This window comes from Oncorhynchus masou, chromosome 6, assembly GCF_036934945.1.
Source record: "Oncorhynchus masou masou isolate Uvic2021 chromosome 6, UVic_Omas_1.1, whole genome shotgun sequence".
NCBI classification, from domain to species: Eukaryota; Metazoa; Chordata; class Actinopteri; order Salmoniformes; family Salmonidae; genus Oncorhynchus; species Oncorhynchus masou.
This window is the reverse complement of record NC_088217.1, coordinates 46,324,074-46,341,600: the sequence shown is the minus strand read 5'-3', so window position 1 is coordinate 46,341,600 and position 17,527 is coordinate 46,324,074. Positions and strand designations below refer to the sequence as shown.

Below are 17,527 nucleotides of genomic sequence, written 5' to 3'. Positions count from 1 at the left end.
CTGGCTGACTGGCAGATCTGGAAGAGTCTGGTTGACTGGCAGATCTGGAAGAGTCTGGCAGATCTGGAAGGGTCTGGCTGACTGGCAGATCTGGAAGAGTCTGGCTGACTGGCAGATCTGGAAGAGTCTGGCTGACTGGCGGATCCTGGCAGACTGACGGCTCTGGCTGCTTCATGCTAACTGGCGGCTCTGGCTGCTCCATGCAGATTGACAGCTCTGGTGGCTTCTTGCAGACTGACAGCTCTGGCTGCTCCATGCAGAGTAACAGCTCTGGCAGCTCCTTGCAGACTGGCAGCTCCTTGCAGACTGGCAGCTCCTTGCAGACTGGCAACTCCATGCAGACTGGCAGCTCCATGCAGACTGGCAGCTCTGGCTGCTCCAAGCAGACTGACAGCTCTGGCTGCTCCATGCTGACTGGCAGCTCTGGCTGCTCCATGCAGACTGGCAGCTCTAGCTGCTCCATGCAGACTGGCAGCTCTGGCTGCTCCATGCAGACTGGCAGCTCTGGCTGCTCCATGCAGACTGGCAGCTCTGGCTGCTCCATGCAGACTGGCAGCTCTGGCTGCTCCATGCAGACTGGCAGCTTTGGCTGCTCCATGCAGACTGGCAGCTCTGGCTGCTCCATGCAGACTGGCAGCTCTGGCTGCGCTAAATGGGCAGGAGACTCCGGCAACGCTGTAGAGGCGCAAGGCTCTGGCAGCGCTAAACAGGCGGGAGGCTCCGGCAGCGCAGGAGAGGAGAAAGGCTCCGACAGCGCAGGAGAGGCGAGGCGCACTGTAGGCCTGATGCGTGGTGCTGGCACTGGTGGTATTGGGCCGAGGACACGCACAGGAAGCCTGGTGCGGGGAGCTGCTACCGGAGGGCTGGGGTGTGGAGGTGGTACTGGATAGACCGGACCGTGCAGGCGCACTGGAGCTCTTGAGCACCGAGCCTGCCCAACCTTACCTGGTTGAATACTCTCGGTCGCCCTGCCAGTGCGGCGAGGTGGAATAGCCCGCACTGGGCTATGTAGGCCAACCGGAGACACCGAGCGCAAGGCTGGTACCATGTAAGCCGGCCCAAGGAGACGCACTGGGGACCAGATGCGTAGAGCCGGCTTCATGGCATTTGGCTCGACGCTCAATCTAGCCCGGCCGATAAGCGGAGCTGAAATATACCGCACCGGGCTATGCTCCCGCACTGGGGACACCGTGCGCACCACTGCATAACACGGTGCCTGCCCGGTCTCTCTAGCCCCCCGGTAAGCACAGGAAGTTTGCGCAGGTCTCCTACCTGGCGTAGCCATACTCCCTGTAAGCCCCCCCCCCCAAGAAATTTTTGGGGCTGATTCCCGGGCTACCATCCACGTCGCCGTGCTGCCTCCTCATACCAGCGCCTCTCCACTTTAACCGCCTCTAGTTCCTCCTTGGGGCGGCGATATTCACCAGGCTGAGCCCAGGGTCCTTTTCCGTCCAGTTCTTCCTCCCATGTCCAATTCTCCAAGTGGTGCAGCCTCTCCCACTGAAGCTGCTTCTGTTGCCTCTCCTGTGGCTCCTGCCTGTTAACACGCTGCTCGGTCCGTGTGTGGTGGGTGATTCTGTAACGGCGTTCTTCGTTTGTTGAAAGAGAGTCGGACCGAAATGCAGCGTGGTGGTTACTCATGTCTTTAATGTAGAAGATAGCGATACATGAAATAACTTAAATAAATACAAAACCACAAACGGAACGTGAAAACTAATTACAGCCTATCTGGTGAACACTACACAGAGACAGGAACAATCACCCACGAAATACAAAGTGAAACCCAGGCTACCTAAATACGGTTCCCAATCAGAGACAACGAGAATCACCTGACTCTGATTGAGAACCGCCTCAGGCAGCCAAGCCTATGCAACACCCCTACTCAGCCACAATCCCAATAACTACAAAACCCCAATACGAAATACAACAACATAAACCCATGTCACACCCTGGCCTGACCAACTAATTAACTAAAACACAAAATACTAAGACCAAGGCGTGACACAGAAGCTCGTGATTGGCTTTGCCCACCTCCTTGTTGTTCTGCTCACTATGCTTCTTCCACAGTAAATGACACAGGTGAACTGTCTTAGGTTAGCGATAAATATCTTTTGTTATACTTCTGACAGCCAACGTCCTAGCTCCACACACAATTTCCAGACTTTATAGCATTCACAGAAAGCTTGGATTATTGAGTCATTATTGGTTTTACACTTAAGACATTACTACTAGTGTGCTGTAGAATTTGTGAATGTTGTCTCTTGTATAATACATTCTATACATTAGTTTATACTGGATAACATGTTCCAACTTTCCCTCCATCTTGTACCAACATCAGTTCTTTTTAAGTCTCGGTTCTAATAGTTTATATATTTGTTCTAAGATATTGTCAGTTGGATATGCTCTCTGCAAGATTTTATATATCTTCCCTGTCATATGAACATCCTTTTCTGACTCAAATAAGATTTCAAAGACACTTTTGGCTTGCTGCTAAATATAAGGTGACAACTAAATACTTTTTGATGAATCCTAAATCATCCTTTTATGGATATGTAATCTGGATCATGTGAGATATAAAGAAAGTGTGCAAGTGTGGGTTCAACTACCCCCAAGCAGATAAGAAAAATAACTTGAACACACAATAATGTCTCTGCTTTGGACTGGGCAATACATGTATCTCCAGGCCAGAAAAATGTTGTGGAGCTTGCATTATGTGGTCAATGGATTTATCTGTCTAGATACCCGTTTGCACATGAAAACACAGTTAAAGGATATATTTAGTGATAAGTGATTATTGTATGTTGGAATCAAAATCAACCCTCCTCTGCTCCTGTGTAAACCAAATTGAGCAGGTTGAGACAAACCATTGCTTGATTAAATACAGACCCTTAAACTCTGACACCCTGGTTTTGTATGACATCCTTGTCATGTCCATACACTTACTGTAAGAGAAAACATAATCCTAGATTTACCACCACGAAATTCAACTGACTCTTAATATACCTAGCCTACTCCCTGAGTCAGCAAGAGAATGGATGACACCCAAAAACTGTACAATTGAATGCTTTCATGCACTTGAGGAGTATGATGCCAATCTTGACCCATTTAATAGATCACACTGTACATCATGAAAAATACCATCTAAAAATCATATCACATATAGAATATACACTATCTTATACTGTATATTTATATACACAGGAATGAGAATCATTAAAATAATCTGGATTCCTGCCAAGAGTAGTACAGGAAGTTCAATTGCTCCTCTGGAGAGTCCCTCAAGGTTGCTCTGTTATCCAAAATATTTCAAATCAAAATATTATGATATGTAACTTTTAAGTTGCATGTACAATATTTGAAACTACTGGTCAGTCCAAAACGTCTTTTTAATTCTGTCATGGAAATACATGTATTTCCTGTTACCAAGTCATTTACGGATTCTATGCCTTTAGTCTTCAATGTGGACCAATGTATTGGGGAATTCTGAAAAGCTATCCAAGGATTGCTCCAGAAAGTTTTTTTTTAGGGTGTTATATTGGTTCTTGAGAATACGTTTAATTTCCTTCTATGTTGTTAATGTTCTTAGCTTTATCGTTTATCCACATAAAAAGATACTGGGGATGAGCATGCGCATCTTCAATATGTACCCATTACTCCTCTTTAGTGCATTTAACTATATGTCGCAAGTAGAAGCCTTGGGTGGCATGTTGATACCATTCCAAGTCTGGAAGGTTATAACCACTAACAGACTTAAGAAGATGTAAAACTTTCCTTTTTATTAATTGAATTTTATTTGCCCATATGAAGTCTATACTGTCTCTTGTAAGTAGCCTTTGTGGTTAAAGTGGCAACAGCAGATGAAACAATAAGTGTCCCCTGCCACTGCTTCACTAAAAGGCTGAGGAAAGAAATGTAACCACTATCACATTTATAGACAGAGCTATGGATACAAGGACTGACCATCCATGATATCAACATTAAAGTTTTAACCATGTTTTGAAGCGATATAGTGTTTGTTTACATTTACTTTGTTTAGAAACATTGGAGTAAAACAAGCTTATAGTTTGTGTTCAGATTGAATACGACAGTTGAACTAAGCTCATGGGGCATTTATAAATGAAATCCTTTAAGAATCAATGGGTACATATCATTCATATTACAAGTCCAAAAATGGATGTAGCTACTGCAGATTGCTAGCCTGACAACTCACACTAAAATCTTCCGCTGCTCTGTCGTTCGCTACATACTTTAGTCTGAGACTGCCATCATTGAAGTCGTTTGTGGTGACGAAGGGCAAGAAGGGCGTTGTACAAAAAAAAATTACTCAGCGATTGGATCGTCTCTAACCAATCAGAGTGTCAAAGCCAATGAAGAATTTTCAAATCAACACTTTTCCCACGTGTGTTCTGGCTTTGGCCCAACCCATCAGTTTCTGGACCAATCAGATGGCCCAGAACGTGTTCGCATTCGGTGAAGGGTTGGAGAGGTACTCAGATCCAGGCTCATTGCGTAGAAGAAACTAACGTCTCTGGGCGTAGCCTAGCGTTTGGCCGGTGTTGGGGAATAATCAGAATTAGGTGGTAACATAGGTAAGATGTTTTATATTCATCATATGTTTGTAAAGTTACTTCTCATCAGAATGTTGTTTTTGTATAATACTGTGGTGGGGTTGCAGTATCTGTTCTATATCAAGACTAATTTGCTTGGGCCGGAGAGAGGGGAGAGGTCAAGCGTGTATCTCTTGGCTCCACAATATCTGTGTGCCAGTCAGTGTGTTTCTGTGATCTTGTCAAGATAGGATGGATTTGATATATGCCTGTTGATATGGAGGATTGGTTTATGGTTCTGAGTTTGAGAAAATAACATAGTTTAGGAGACAAAGCTGAATGATACATTATTTCTATGCTGTCTGGATATGTGTATCTTTGCTATAAAGGATCTCAGTAACAATGTGTGAGGGACTCTCAGAGAATTCATTGATAGACACTGAATTGATCTGAGAGTCACAGGGTTGTGATAGAGCTCATATAATTAAAGATGGACTTTGATAACTAACTCTGACTTGTGTGTGGTTTGCTCTCATGATTTGGTAAATAGAGGAAATTTCCACAACACCGGAGCAAGGAGTCTGGGTAGCCAGGCAAGCTATTGGTTTTATTTAGTAACTATTTAAGCAGCAAATGTCATATCTGATGCCAGCTGTCTTATGATAGCCTACAGACAAAATCCTCACACTGTGTTGTATTCAGAGATTAACACTTGTCCAATGAACTTGTCCAAATGAAATCCTTTGCCTGCTTTTTAAAGCTACTTTTACGATTAATTTGCTTGATCTCCAAGGGAAGGCTATTCCACAGACAAATACCTGTATGGAAAAAAATGCTCCTCGCGGTACTGTTTACTCTTGGGATTTTACAAGACAAAACACTAGGGCTGGTAATGTGACTGTGTTGGTTATAGACCATATCAATGTGGTTTTTCATGTAACCTGGGGCACAATCATTTAAGATGTCAAACATATGATTCAGTTTAAGTTGGTCCACTCTGGACTCCAAAGGCAACAAGTCCACCTCCCGGAACTCCCGGAACCCACATAGGGGTCCTAGGGGGGACATTCAGCATATACCTGATAACATTATTTTGCATGACCTGCATTCTCTCATTCAGCTTTAGCCCACAAGATACTTTCCCAAGCAGATCACCTTTGACAGTGAAATCCTTCATCCAAAACCCAAGCAACAAATTAAGACACAAATAATAATTAAAATAACTCATCTGAGCAACACAACTGTAATCATGGTAGACTTTTCCCCTTGGAGTATGCAGATAAACAAAAGAGTGGAATTAATAAAAGCGATACGTATGGCGATACGTTGGCAGGGCACATTATAATTATTAACATATGGCAAATTAATGACAGGTCTATTACAGTTTCAAATAATCATCATCTTATAGCAATTGGGACACCCATTCGGCAGATTTCGGCATTGTTATTAATAGAAATGTCTGCTGCATATCTCTCAATTCCCAATAAGTCAACCACCAATTAAAATCATGAAATTTTGTTTGATAAAACATAGCTTTACCCTCATTGTGATTACCTAATTTTAACCCCCGATGACCATAGACTGAAGAATCTGCAAAGAGCAAACATACTGCATATGCACAAAAGTGATGCATGATGATTTGTTGGCATTACATCAAGGACCTACAATAGTGTCCATCCGACTTCAAGGTCACGAGGCAGCAGGTTTAGAGGGCCAGGGTTTCTTAGTACTGTAGCTAGGTCAGCTGTGGGCTCAGTATGTCAGGGGACTGAGGACAAAGAGGCAGTCGTCCTCCCTCTTAATCCACTCCAGCAGCTTATTAACAGCGGCCACGGACTTGGTCCCCAGGGGACTGAAACAGAGGTAGAGCTCAATGCCACTTGTCACCTGAAGGAGAGGTAGGGTAATGGAAGAGGGTTTAGAGGAGAGGTTAATCACCATGGTACTACAGATATCCCCTGAAGAGAGCCACATGGACAAACATCTTCCTTCTACACTGCAAGACTGTGCATTTCAAGATCAGCTAAAATGGTATAAAACCAGTGTACTATGCTTACCCAGGCCAGCAGGTTCTCAGTCTCTCCACAGCGGTAGATGGAGCGCAGGGGGCGTGTCGGGTGGTGCAAGCGGCTGTGGAGGTACTGGTACAATCCCATCAGCCTCTCCTGCTCCGCTACAGATTGGTATAGCAGGGGCAGCTCAGGGCTGGTGGAAGACACAGAAACAGAAAGAGGTAAGATTGGTATCAAGGACTATAAACCGTACTTACTCTTGAAAGTTTTAATAGTAGAATGCACAAGGAGCAATTTCTAAATTGGGTAGTGTTTTCCTCTTGTCATGTCAGTCATGCATACCATAGAGAGCTATTTATAACTTGTCAGAAATGTCCACATCAACTAGTCCATGTCAGCTAACATTTTTAGCTGGGTTTTTTAGCTGGGTTTTTTAGCCCATAGAATTTGTCGTAATGTTTGAGTCACTTAAACATCACACATTAGACATGGCAAAATGTATAGAATTGCAAGAAAATTAGCTTTAAAACTGCTACATTTGCTCTGCACCCCATGACAAAAATGTATAGAATTGCAGGAAAGCTTTAAAGCTGAAAAAAATATATTCACTAACATGAGGGGTGTGAACAGTTTGTACCATGAGAAAGTGCTTGTGCTAATAGAAATAGACATGGCATGCAGGGGGGGGGGGGCGTGGGATGTTCCCCAATACTTGAAAGGAGGGCCTGAGTGAAAACTTTGGGAACCCCTGTTGTACATTACATAAATCGTCCATACTCGCCTTGTGTAGATTCTAGAGGTCTTGGACTTGTACAGAAAGTGGCTGAGGTCTGGGATGCCGACCTGGCTGACAGAGTAGCTGGGGCACTTCAGTGCCTCCTTCAAGGCCTTGTAGGCAGTGCATTGGCTCAGCCACTCCAGGAAGCGGTGCTTGCAATCAGAAAGGTTAAAGAATTCCTCCCGGTCGGCGGACACCAGGATGAGGCAGAGGTCAGAGGCCGGCTCCAGGTAAGAGATGTGGGTGTGGAAGAAGCCAGCAGTGCTGAACTTAGGGTGGCAGATGGGCATCCAGCCTTCACCCTCGTGGAAAGAAGACGCCCACCAGGTTGAAGAGCAGGTGCAGGTCCATATGGTGCAGGTACTGGTCCTTCTTGCGTACCAGGGTGACCAGGCAGTCCCCAGCCAGGAGGATGGAGAAGACCAGGTTCTTGGTCTTGGCAGCCTGGAGGAGACCAAGTCGCTGGTGGAACTGGCAAGGTGGGGGCAAGTGACAGTGCTGACGAGCAGGCCCGGGTCATGGTCCAACAGAAGCAGCAGGTTGTCCGTGAGATGCTCGGAGCCTGTCAGTAGGCGGCCCAGGTCATAGTTCTGCTTGTGCTGGGTGAGGTTGAGCAGGCTGACGATCTGGTGGTAGATGTACTGCAGCTCACACGTCAGCTCTCTATCTGACTGACAGGTCCGGGATACGCCCACCAGGACCAGAGGAGTTTCGCGAAGGAACACCACTTTGTAACCGTCTTGAACAGAAGATTTGAATGAGAGGGCAATGACACATCTACAGTACAGACAGATCGTTTTTTTTTTTTTGCAATATGGCATATCTTACTGACTGAGATTTGAATTGCATAGCCTACTTTATAGTTGTTCACTATGATTCACTGACAAAAACTATGACAAAGCTACTTTACTCTCTAACTCTAATTTTCCACTCCACAGAGATACTCCCCAAATCCTCTACTCACTTGTGTGAATGGAGCAAATGATACTGTTGTCTGCCTTCACGACGGAGACCAGGCACCATCATGACCCCATGGTGCTGGAGAGGGCCTCCTTTGTGCCGTTGCGTGAGTAGATGGGCTTCCCTGCCTCGCTCAGTACAAACACATGTTTCCTGTGACTACAACAGGTCTAACTGCACACATCCTCGTCCTTAATCCTGCTTTCTGGGCACACCTCCTCCTCTACCTCCACCTTAGGCTGCTGCTCCTTCTGGGTCTCCTCCTCCTTTACAGACGGTCTTGACTCCCAAAGCACAGAGTCTCTTTCAGTTTCCATCTCAGTAGTCACCTCACTGTCAGCAGTCAGGTCCTCAAAGGACTGTACATGAACAAACACTCTCCTGGCCAGCACCTGTGGAGATTAGATGTTTTTAATACAGTGAATCTTGACATAAACCCATTCTCGTAAAAAACAAAAAAACGTGAATAAAGGGGGAGCATCATCAACTCCACTATGATGTGGGTGCCTAAGGGGAATGGGAAAAAGAGGGAGGCCATCTGTCATTGAACGACAGAAAGTCATATCCCATTAGGATATTGATCTAATCTAGATGACACTTGCATCTACCGTAAAAGAGTTCAAGTCTTTTGCCAGGTCAGATAATGATTTAAGTTCTCCCCTGGAAATATAAAATCAAGGAAAAGAAAGTTGAAACTCTCAGTCTAAAACAGAGCAAAACCTATCACTTATTTAAAATACCACTTATTCTAACTCCAGTAAAAAAAAAAGTATGTGGATGAGAAAGGATACATGTGAGCCCTTGTACATGGACATTCCTACTCCCCCTTATCCAGCCAACACACACTGACGGTTTGTTCACATTTGATTTCAATTACTTTTTGACTGACCCCCTTATGACTTGAACGAAACTCTCCATATATATTTGCCCATGGTAAAAGTGGTCAGAAAGTAACTTTCTGGACCTGAATTCCAAAACATTAAGAAGATAGAAATGCTCTAAGTTAGCCCATTTTGCATACCCCACCCTCCCACCCTGTTTTTAATGTACATGCTCCCTCTCGGTCAAATCCTCAGAGATTATAACATTAACTTCCACTGCTACACTGACAATACCCAGGTTTACATCAACACCAAACCGGACACCATCTCTGCCTTAGCAAAACTTAGCAGCTATCTAGAGGACATCAGGGCATGGATGAAAGAGAACTTCCTCCTGTTGAACAGAAGCAAGACTGAAGCTATACTTATTGGGACACCCAAGCAGGTCACCAATGCTGGAAACATCTGCCCTACAATCAACAGTCAGGCCATTCACCTGGAGTCAAGTTTGATCCTTCTCTGTTCTTTAAATGCCCACATAAAACAAATATGTAAAACATAATTTTTTCAAAACATGCATCCCATCAGCCTCCCAGCCAGATGCAGAGAATCTCAACCACGCCTTCATTTTCTTTTGGATCGACTACGGAAATGCGCTGTTTGTGGGCCTCCCAGCCAAATCACTACAGAGGATCCAGCTAATCCAGAACAGTGATGCCAGGGTCCTTACCTGGACCAAGAAGTCAGACCAAATCAACCCGATCCTGGGTCAACTCCACTGGCTACAGGTGTTAGCAATTGCTGTTATTCTTCAATAACACAAGCCCCAAAACAAATCAGGGGGAGAAAAATAGGTTTACTTGAGAAGGACAAATCAAGATGTGATGCTGGGAGGTAGATGTTCAGTCTCCTCTGTCCTCAGCTTCTCCACTGAACAAAGGAACAGGATGCCATTTTTATCCCCTCACGGTAGCCTGGGATTAACCAATCAGAGTCCTTGCAGTCCTGGACCAATGTCCAAATAACAAGTATCCTGCTCCCGACTCAATGTACAGAACGTAGCACACGTAGCTCTGAGTTCAGAAGTGACATTCCACAGATTCTAAACAGCTGTTGAACTGAAACCCATCTCCAATTCCCTATTGACCATTAGTACTCTAGTTTTTAGTCCTCTCAAACTCTGCAATGTGTATTTATCTTCAAAATAATCTTATACCGGTCAACTACAGGATCAACTTCAAAATCCTCATGCTTGTATTTAAAGCCTTGAACACTCTGAAGTTTCTAAAACTGTTTGAATGATGTCTGTGAGTATAACAGAACTTATTTGGCAGGCGAAACCCAGAGGACAAACCATCCAGGGAAAAGAAATTGGAGGTCACACTCTTTTCAATGAACTTTCTATGGAGATCGAGATTTCTAAGTCACTTGCTTACAGTTCCTATCGCTTCCACTGGATTTCAACAGTCTTTAGAAATTGGTTGATGTTTTTCCTTTGAGAAATGAAGAAGTAAGGCAGTTCAAAACAAGGGTCGAGTGAAGTGTACTGTTTGTTAGAGGCGTGTGACCTGAAAGCTCGCTCCACTTTGTTTTTATCCGCTATTGAACGCAGTTTATCCCATCTTACATTTTATCAATTATTTACATTAAATGAATGAATTATATGCTATTTCTGGCTTTTGTGTTGTGCCTGGTGGGTTGAATTATGATTTTCATGTGCATGTTTAATGGAGTGCTGTCCTTAGATAATAGCGTGGTTTGCTTTCGCCGTAAAGCCTTTTTGAAATCTGACACTGTGGCTGGATTAACAAGACGTTCATCTTTAAACCGGTGTATAACACTTGTATGATTTATGAATTATTATGAGTATTTCTGTTTTTTAATTTGGCGAGCTGCTATTTCACTGGGTGTTGTCAAATCAATCCCGCGTGAAGGGATCACTAAGAAGTTCAATTGGACATTGAGTTTTCATATTGTCATCACAAATAATGCGATCACAATCATGTACTACAATTACAAATGTGAACTTTGATCTTTTAACGATTTTCTTTCTCAATATTACAGTGTTATCTGGAAGGGATTTGAACAAGAACTGTCATCTTGAAAATACAGTTTTGCAAATTAAATTTGGTCATTGATCATGTTCACATAAAAACAATATTGCAAACACATTATTAATTTATCAGTATAAAATTAACATTGTTTGGGCAGCTATATATGCAGTACCAGTCAAAACTTTGGACACACCTACTCATTCCAAGGTTTTTCTTTATTTTGACCGTTTTCTACAAGACATCAAAACAATGAAATAACACATGGAATCATGTGGTAAGCAAAAAAGTGTGAAACAAATATATTTCATATTTGAGAGTCTTCAAAGTGGCCACTTTGAGGACAGCTTTGCACTCTCTTAGCATTCTCTCACCCAGCTTCACCTGGAATGCTTTTCCAACAGTCTTGAAGGAGTTCACATATGCTGAGCACTTGTTGGCTGCTTTTCCTTCACTCCGCGATCAAAATCATCCCAAACAATCTCAATTGGGGTGAGGTCAGGTGATTGTGGAGGCCAGGTCATCTGATGCAGCACTCCTTCACTCTCCTTATTGGTCAAATAGCCCTTACATAGCCTGGAGGTGTGTTGGGTCATTTTCCTGTTGAAAAACAAATGATAGTCCCACTAGGCGCAAACCAGATGGGATGGCGTATCACTGCAAAATGCTGTGGTAGCCATGCTGGTTAAGTGTGCCTTGAATTCTAAATAAATCACAGACAGTGTCACCAGCAAAACACCCCCAAACCCCCCTCCATACTTCATTGTGTGAACCACACATGCAGAGATCATCTGTTCACCTACTCTGCGTCTCACAAAGACAGTGGTTGGAACCAACTATCTCAAATTTGGACTCATCAGACCAAAGGACAGATTTCCACCAGTCCAATGTTCATTGCTCATGTTTCTTGGTCCAAGCAAGTCTCTTCTTATTATTGGTGTCCTTTAGTAGTGGTTTCTTTGCAGTAATTTGACCACGCAGGCCTGATTCACACAGTCTCCACTGAACAGTTGATGTTAAGATATGTCTGTTACTTGAACTCTGAAGCATTTATTTGGGCTGCAATTTCTAAGGGTGGTAACTCTAATGAACGTATCCTCTGCAGCAGAGGTAACTTGGGGTCTTCCTTTCCTGTAGTGGTCCTTATGAGAGCCAGTTTCATCATAATGCATAATGGTTTTTGCGACTACACTTGTAAAAACTTTCAAAGTTCTTGACATTTTCTGTATGGACTGACCTTCATGTCTTAAAGTAATGATGGACTGTCATTTCTCTTTGCTTATTTGAGCTGTTCTTGCCATAATATGGACTTGGTCTTTTACCAAATATGGCTTCTGTATACCAACCCTACCTTGTCGCAACACAACTGATTGGCTCAAACGCATCAAGGAAAGAAATTCCACAAATTAACTTAAGGCACACCTGTTAATTGAAATGCATTCCAGGTGACTACCTCATGAAGCTGGTTTAGAGAATGCCAAGCTGTCATCAAGGCAAAGGGTGACTACTTTGAAGAATCTCATATTTGTTTAACACTTTCTTTGGTTACTACATGAATCCATGTGTTTTTTGCATAGTGTTGATGTCTTCACTACTATTCTACAATGTAGAAAATAGTAAAAATAAAGAAACCCTTGAATGAGTAGGTGTGTCCAAACTTTTGACTGGTACTGTATCTCCATAAATTGCATCCCTGAACCTGCAATATAAATTTTAAAATGTTGCTCCGTTAATATTGGACATGTTTGGGCTAGAGCAGCCTGAGTTTCCAACCATTTATTTAAAATAGGTTAGTTCATAAAACAGAAATCACAAGCTACAAACAGCCTGCATATTTTGTTATTTTGCAGGCCTAATTTGATAAATAGAAACAAAAAACAGTACTGCATACATAATGTAATTGCGTTTTGATTTGAACAAAAAAATATTCTACTGTTAGCCTCCCTTGAGAATCTTGCCTTTTTAAAATGAGAGAAAATATATGGGTTTTGAATCTGTAGCCTGCAGTTACAGGACTATCAATTATTTGTATTTTGTAATTTTCAACAACCACATTGAGTTTGCGACATACTGTATTTGATAATAAATCGTGAAGGAAAATAATCATTATGAAAAGTATGAGGAATAACGTGTATTAATTGACCGTTCTGTTTTCCCCCCAACATGTACTTTTTTTGCCACTTTTGTTTGAAGCACTGTTACGGTCACCGTGAACATTTTTTAAATTGTCTCAGTAGCATACATATTTGATGCAAAGAGTGTAGATATTGTTTATTTTTTTCGATATTACTTACCAAGCCATGCAGCGCTGCTTGTTTTAAAAACCTGTCTCGGACACAGGTTCCGCTAACGCAAGTCCCCCCCAACATTCCGCTGAAAAGGCAGCGCTGGAATTTCAAAAATATTTTTTTGAAATATTTAACTTTTACACATTAACAAGTCCAATACAGCAAATGAAAGATAAACATCTTGTTAATCTAACCATCGTGTCCGATTTTTAAAACGTTTTACAGCGAAAACACAACATATATTTATGTTAGATCACCACAAATCCCAAAAAACACACAGCCATTTTTCCCTGCCAAAGATTGTCACAAAAGCAGAATTAGAGATAAAATGAATCACTAACATTTGATAATCTTCATCAGATGACACTCATATGACATCATGTTACACAATACAGTTATGTTTTGTTCGATAATAAGCATATTTATATCCACATATCTCAGTTTACATTGGCGCTATGTTCAGAAATGCCTCCAAAATATCCGGAGTAATTACAGAGAGCCACGTCATATAACAGAAATACTAATCATAAACTTTGACGAAAGATACATGTTTTACATATAATTAACGATACACTGGTTGTTAATGCAACCGCTGTGTCAGAGCATACCATGCAATAATCTGAGACGGTGCTCAGAAGTAAATATATTTCTCTGCCATGTTGGAGTCACCAGAAATACGAAATTACATCATAAATATTCCCTTACCTTTGATGATCTTTCATCAGAATGCAGTGCAAGGAATCCTAGTTCCGCAATAAATCGTTGTTTTGTTCCATAATGTCCATTAATAGTGTCCAATTAGCTACTTATGCTAGCACGTTTAGTTCACATGTCCAAAAGCTGGGGCGCTGGTCCAGGCAAACTCGGACGAAAACTTCAAAAAGTTATATTCCAGGTCGAATAAACTGGTCAAACTAAGTAGAGAATCAATCTTCAGGATGCTATTATCATATATATCCAATAACGTTCCAACCGGAGCATTCGTTTTTGTCTACAGAGTAATGGAACGCAAGGCGATATAATGACTACTGCACGTAACCAGGAACTGGCATTCTGCCAGACCAGTGACTCAAATAGCTTCCATCCGGTCCCACATCACACTAGAGGCTTCATTCCAAGTTCTACTGACTGTTGACATGTAGTGGAAGGTTTAGGAAGTGCGAACAGATCCATATCTTATTTGGATGTGAATAGGCGATGAGTTGAATCTCAACCAGCCCCAGAATGTCCACTTCCTGTTTGGAAGTTTGCCTGCCCTATGAGTTCTGTTATACTCACAGACATAGTTCAAACAGTTTTAGAAACTTCAGAGTGTTTTCTATCCAATAGTAATAATAATATGCATCTATTAGCATCTGGGACAGAGTAGGAGGCAGTTCACTATGGGCACGCAATTCATCCAAAGTGAAAATGCTGCCACCTATCCCTAAAAGGTTTTAACGAGGTATAAATTACCCTGTGCTTTTTCATTTGACGCATTTGCGCAAATACACAGCTACAGGCAATTAGGAAATTATACAATGAATTAGCTCATGATGCACGCTGCTCAAATGATGAAACAACGAAACAAATGTAACAACAGCACAACAAAATAGATATTTAAAAAAACAATTTTCTTTTGCAGGTGCCTTTTCATTGTATACACCAGCAGCGCGACCAGTGCTTTCTATCGGTGACGTCACTTGCTCTGAGACCTTGAAGTAGCGGCTTTTGTGGAGCGATGGGTAACGACGCTTCGAGGGTGACTGTTGTTGATGTGTGCAGAGGGTCCCTGGTTCGCGCCTGGGTATGGGCGAGGGGACGGTTTAAAATTATACTGTTACATTGGTGCCGTGACCCGGATCACTGGTTGCTGCGGAAAAGGAGGAAGGTCAAAAGGGGAGTGAGTGTAACGGATGTGAAACGGCTAGCTTAGTTAGTGGTGCGCGCTAAATAGCGTTTCAATCGGTGACGTTACTTGCTCTGAGACCTTGAAGTAGTAGTTCCCCTTGCTCTGCAAGGGCCGCGGCTTTTGTGGAGCGATGGGTAACGACGCTTCGAGGGTGACTGTTGTTGATGTGTGCAGAGGGTCCCTGGTTCGCGCGAGGGGATGGTTTAAAATTATACTGTTATCTGTTAATTATCTATTTTAATACATACTATCTCAAAACATTACTCATAATAGAATATTACAAATGACCCAATGGATTATGATTTTCTGGTAAACAATAATAATAAAAAGTGGGGTGCAAAAAACGTTTACTCACGCGACTATGGATGCAACAGTTCTTTCACTGCTGCTGTCTCTCTTGGGAAATCATGACACCGCGAGAGCCGTTACCGTAATCAATTGCGAATGTGGCTTGTACAGTATTTATTCTAAACTATTTCCAATAAGGAAATATCCAATATTAAAATAATTATTCTTTCCTGTTGTCATTGGAGGAAATTTAGCCCATGTTCAAGTGGCCACATATTTCAATTAGAGAACTATTCATTTTCATTGTTCAGGACAACCACTTGATTTTGTATCCCCGACAAGGGAGCTGTTCTGTAGTAACATGACATCTACAGTAGGTAGACTACAAGTGGACATTGTTTGCTGGAGCACAATGCCACCATTAGAGGTGCCTTGCCCACCTGGTTCTGTGCCCTCCACCAGGCCTGTGGTGGGGCTTTCAGTCCTGTCCTTGCAGAGACGGTCCATTGGTGCCATTCTATTGGATCTCCCATGAAACACCCCTGTTGTAGACGTCTCCAGCCATCACTGCTACCCAAGTAACTAAGGGACAACCACCTAAAACACAAGATAGTAGATACCAAGTCTGTCAACATCACAGATGGGGTGAAGGTCAACATTTGCTTACAAAACAGTGAGTTTCCGGATGAGCAATAGTGTCGTTGTGCATCCTGCCTCAGTTTTGAGTATGATACACTGACAGTTTTTCTGTGTGACTATGTTGCTATCATGATAAAAATAAAAGGGAAATATGACTGGTACAACACTCTTCAGTCAATGGCTATGGTCATAGAGATGGAAAGAGGCCTCATCATTGTACCTGTGCCATTATGGTGTATGTGACAGCATGAGCAATGCCATTGAGCCTATCTCCATTTTAGGGAATACGTTTTCTTCTTCACGATTGGCAGATCCCTCCTGATGACCCAGTTGGACATGACTCCAACTGGAAATTGTGGAAGCGCTCAATGGCGCTGCGGTGCCAATGCTAAGACAGCCTTTCGGCCATTAGAGGCCTTTATCATTCTCTATGGCAATAATGTAAAACCACAATGTTAACAACTTGAGCTGAACTTCTTTGAGCTGTTCCTGATCTGCTGAGACGGAAAACAGATAGAACAACGAGACAGATATTTCACCAGATGTATAAATGTGAAGCATCCGATTGGCGTTTCCACTCACTACCAAATATGGTGGTGAGAGGAAGCCCAGTTGCCGGCAGTGGGAAATGATGAAACGAGATGGGACTTTGGCCTTGCTACATTCTTCAAATGTTCTCATTGATGAAACATGTGATCTCAATACAGTTTTGTTTCCAAAATTCTAATCTACGAGCAGAGTGGACCGTTTTGTCGACTTTACTCAGTCAAAGTTTCCAAAAAATGCTAGATACCAATCTCGCTAGATCCTGCTTGGCTCTGCCCCTCTCCTTATTTGACACTCCACTATTACTCATTTGTTCACATTGGAAACGACAGGCCGTGGTCTATCTTGAGTTAGTTATGAACATCATTTAGCTGCTAGATATACAGCTAAATAGAATAGTTAAGAAGCTGAAGAATTTTCCTGCGTGTAACGTTGCACAAAATATTCTTAAATCATAGCTACCTCTTCGAGTCGAGTTAAAATGCATATTGAATGTTGTAACGTTGACTGCCACTGTGTAAAATAATACCACTCGCTTGGGCTGGCTAGCACATAATTTCCTGCCAGAGATGGTACAGGGGTGCAATCATAGTACACAGTTTCGTTTTGCAACAGAAACTAGTTTATTTTCGACAAATTCAGATATGCCCCTCCCCGTTTCGTTCAGTTCAAGAAACGTTTTGCAACAGAATCGTCGTAATGAATA

The 17,527-nt window shown here is 42.6% G+C and overlaps 1 pseudogene; it reads right to left on the bottom strand.

Moving 5' to 3' along the window:
* Positions 1 to 1,361: 1,361 nt before the first annotated feature.
* LOC135542150 (protein SAND-like) lies at positions 1,362 to 16,201 on the bottom strand (annotated as a pseudogene).
* Positions 16,202 to 17,527: the final 1,326 nt, after the last annotated feature.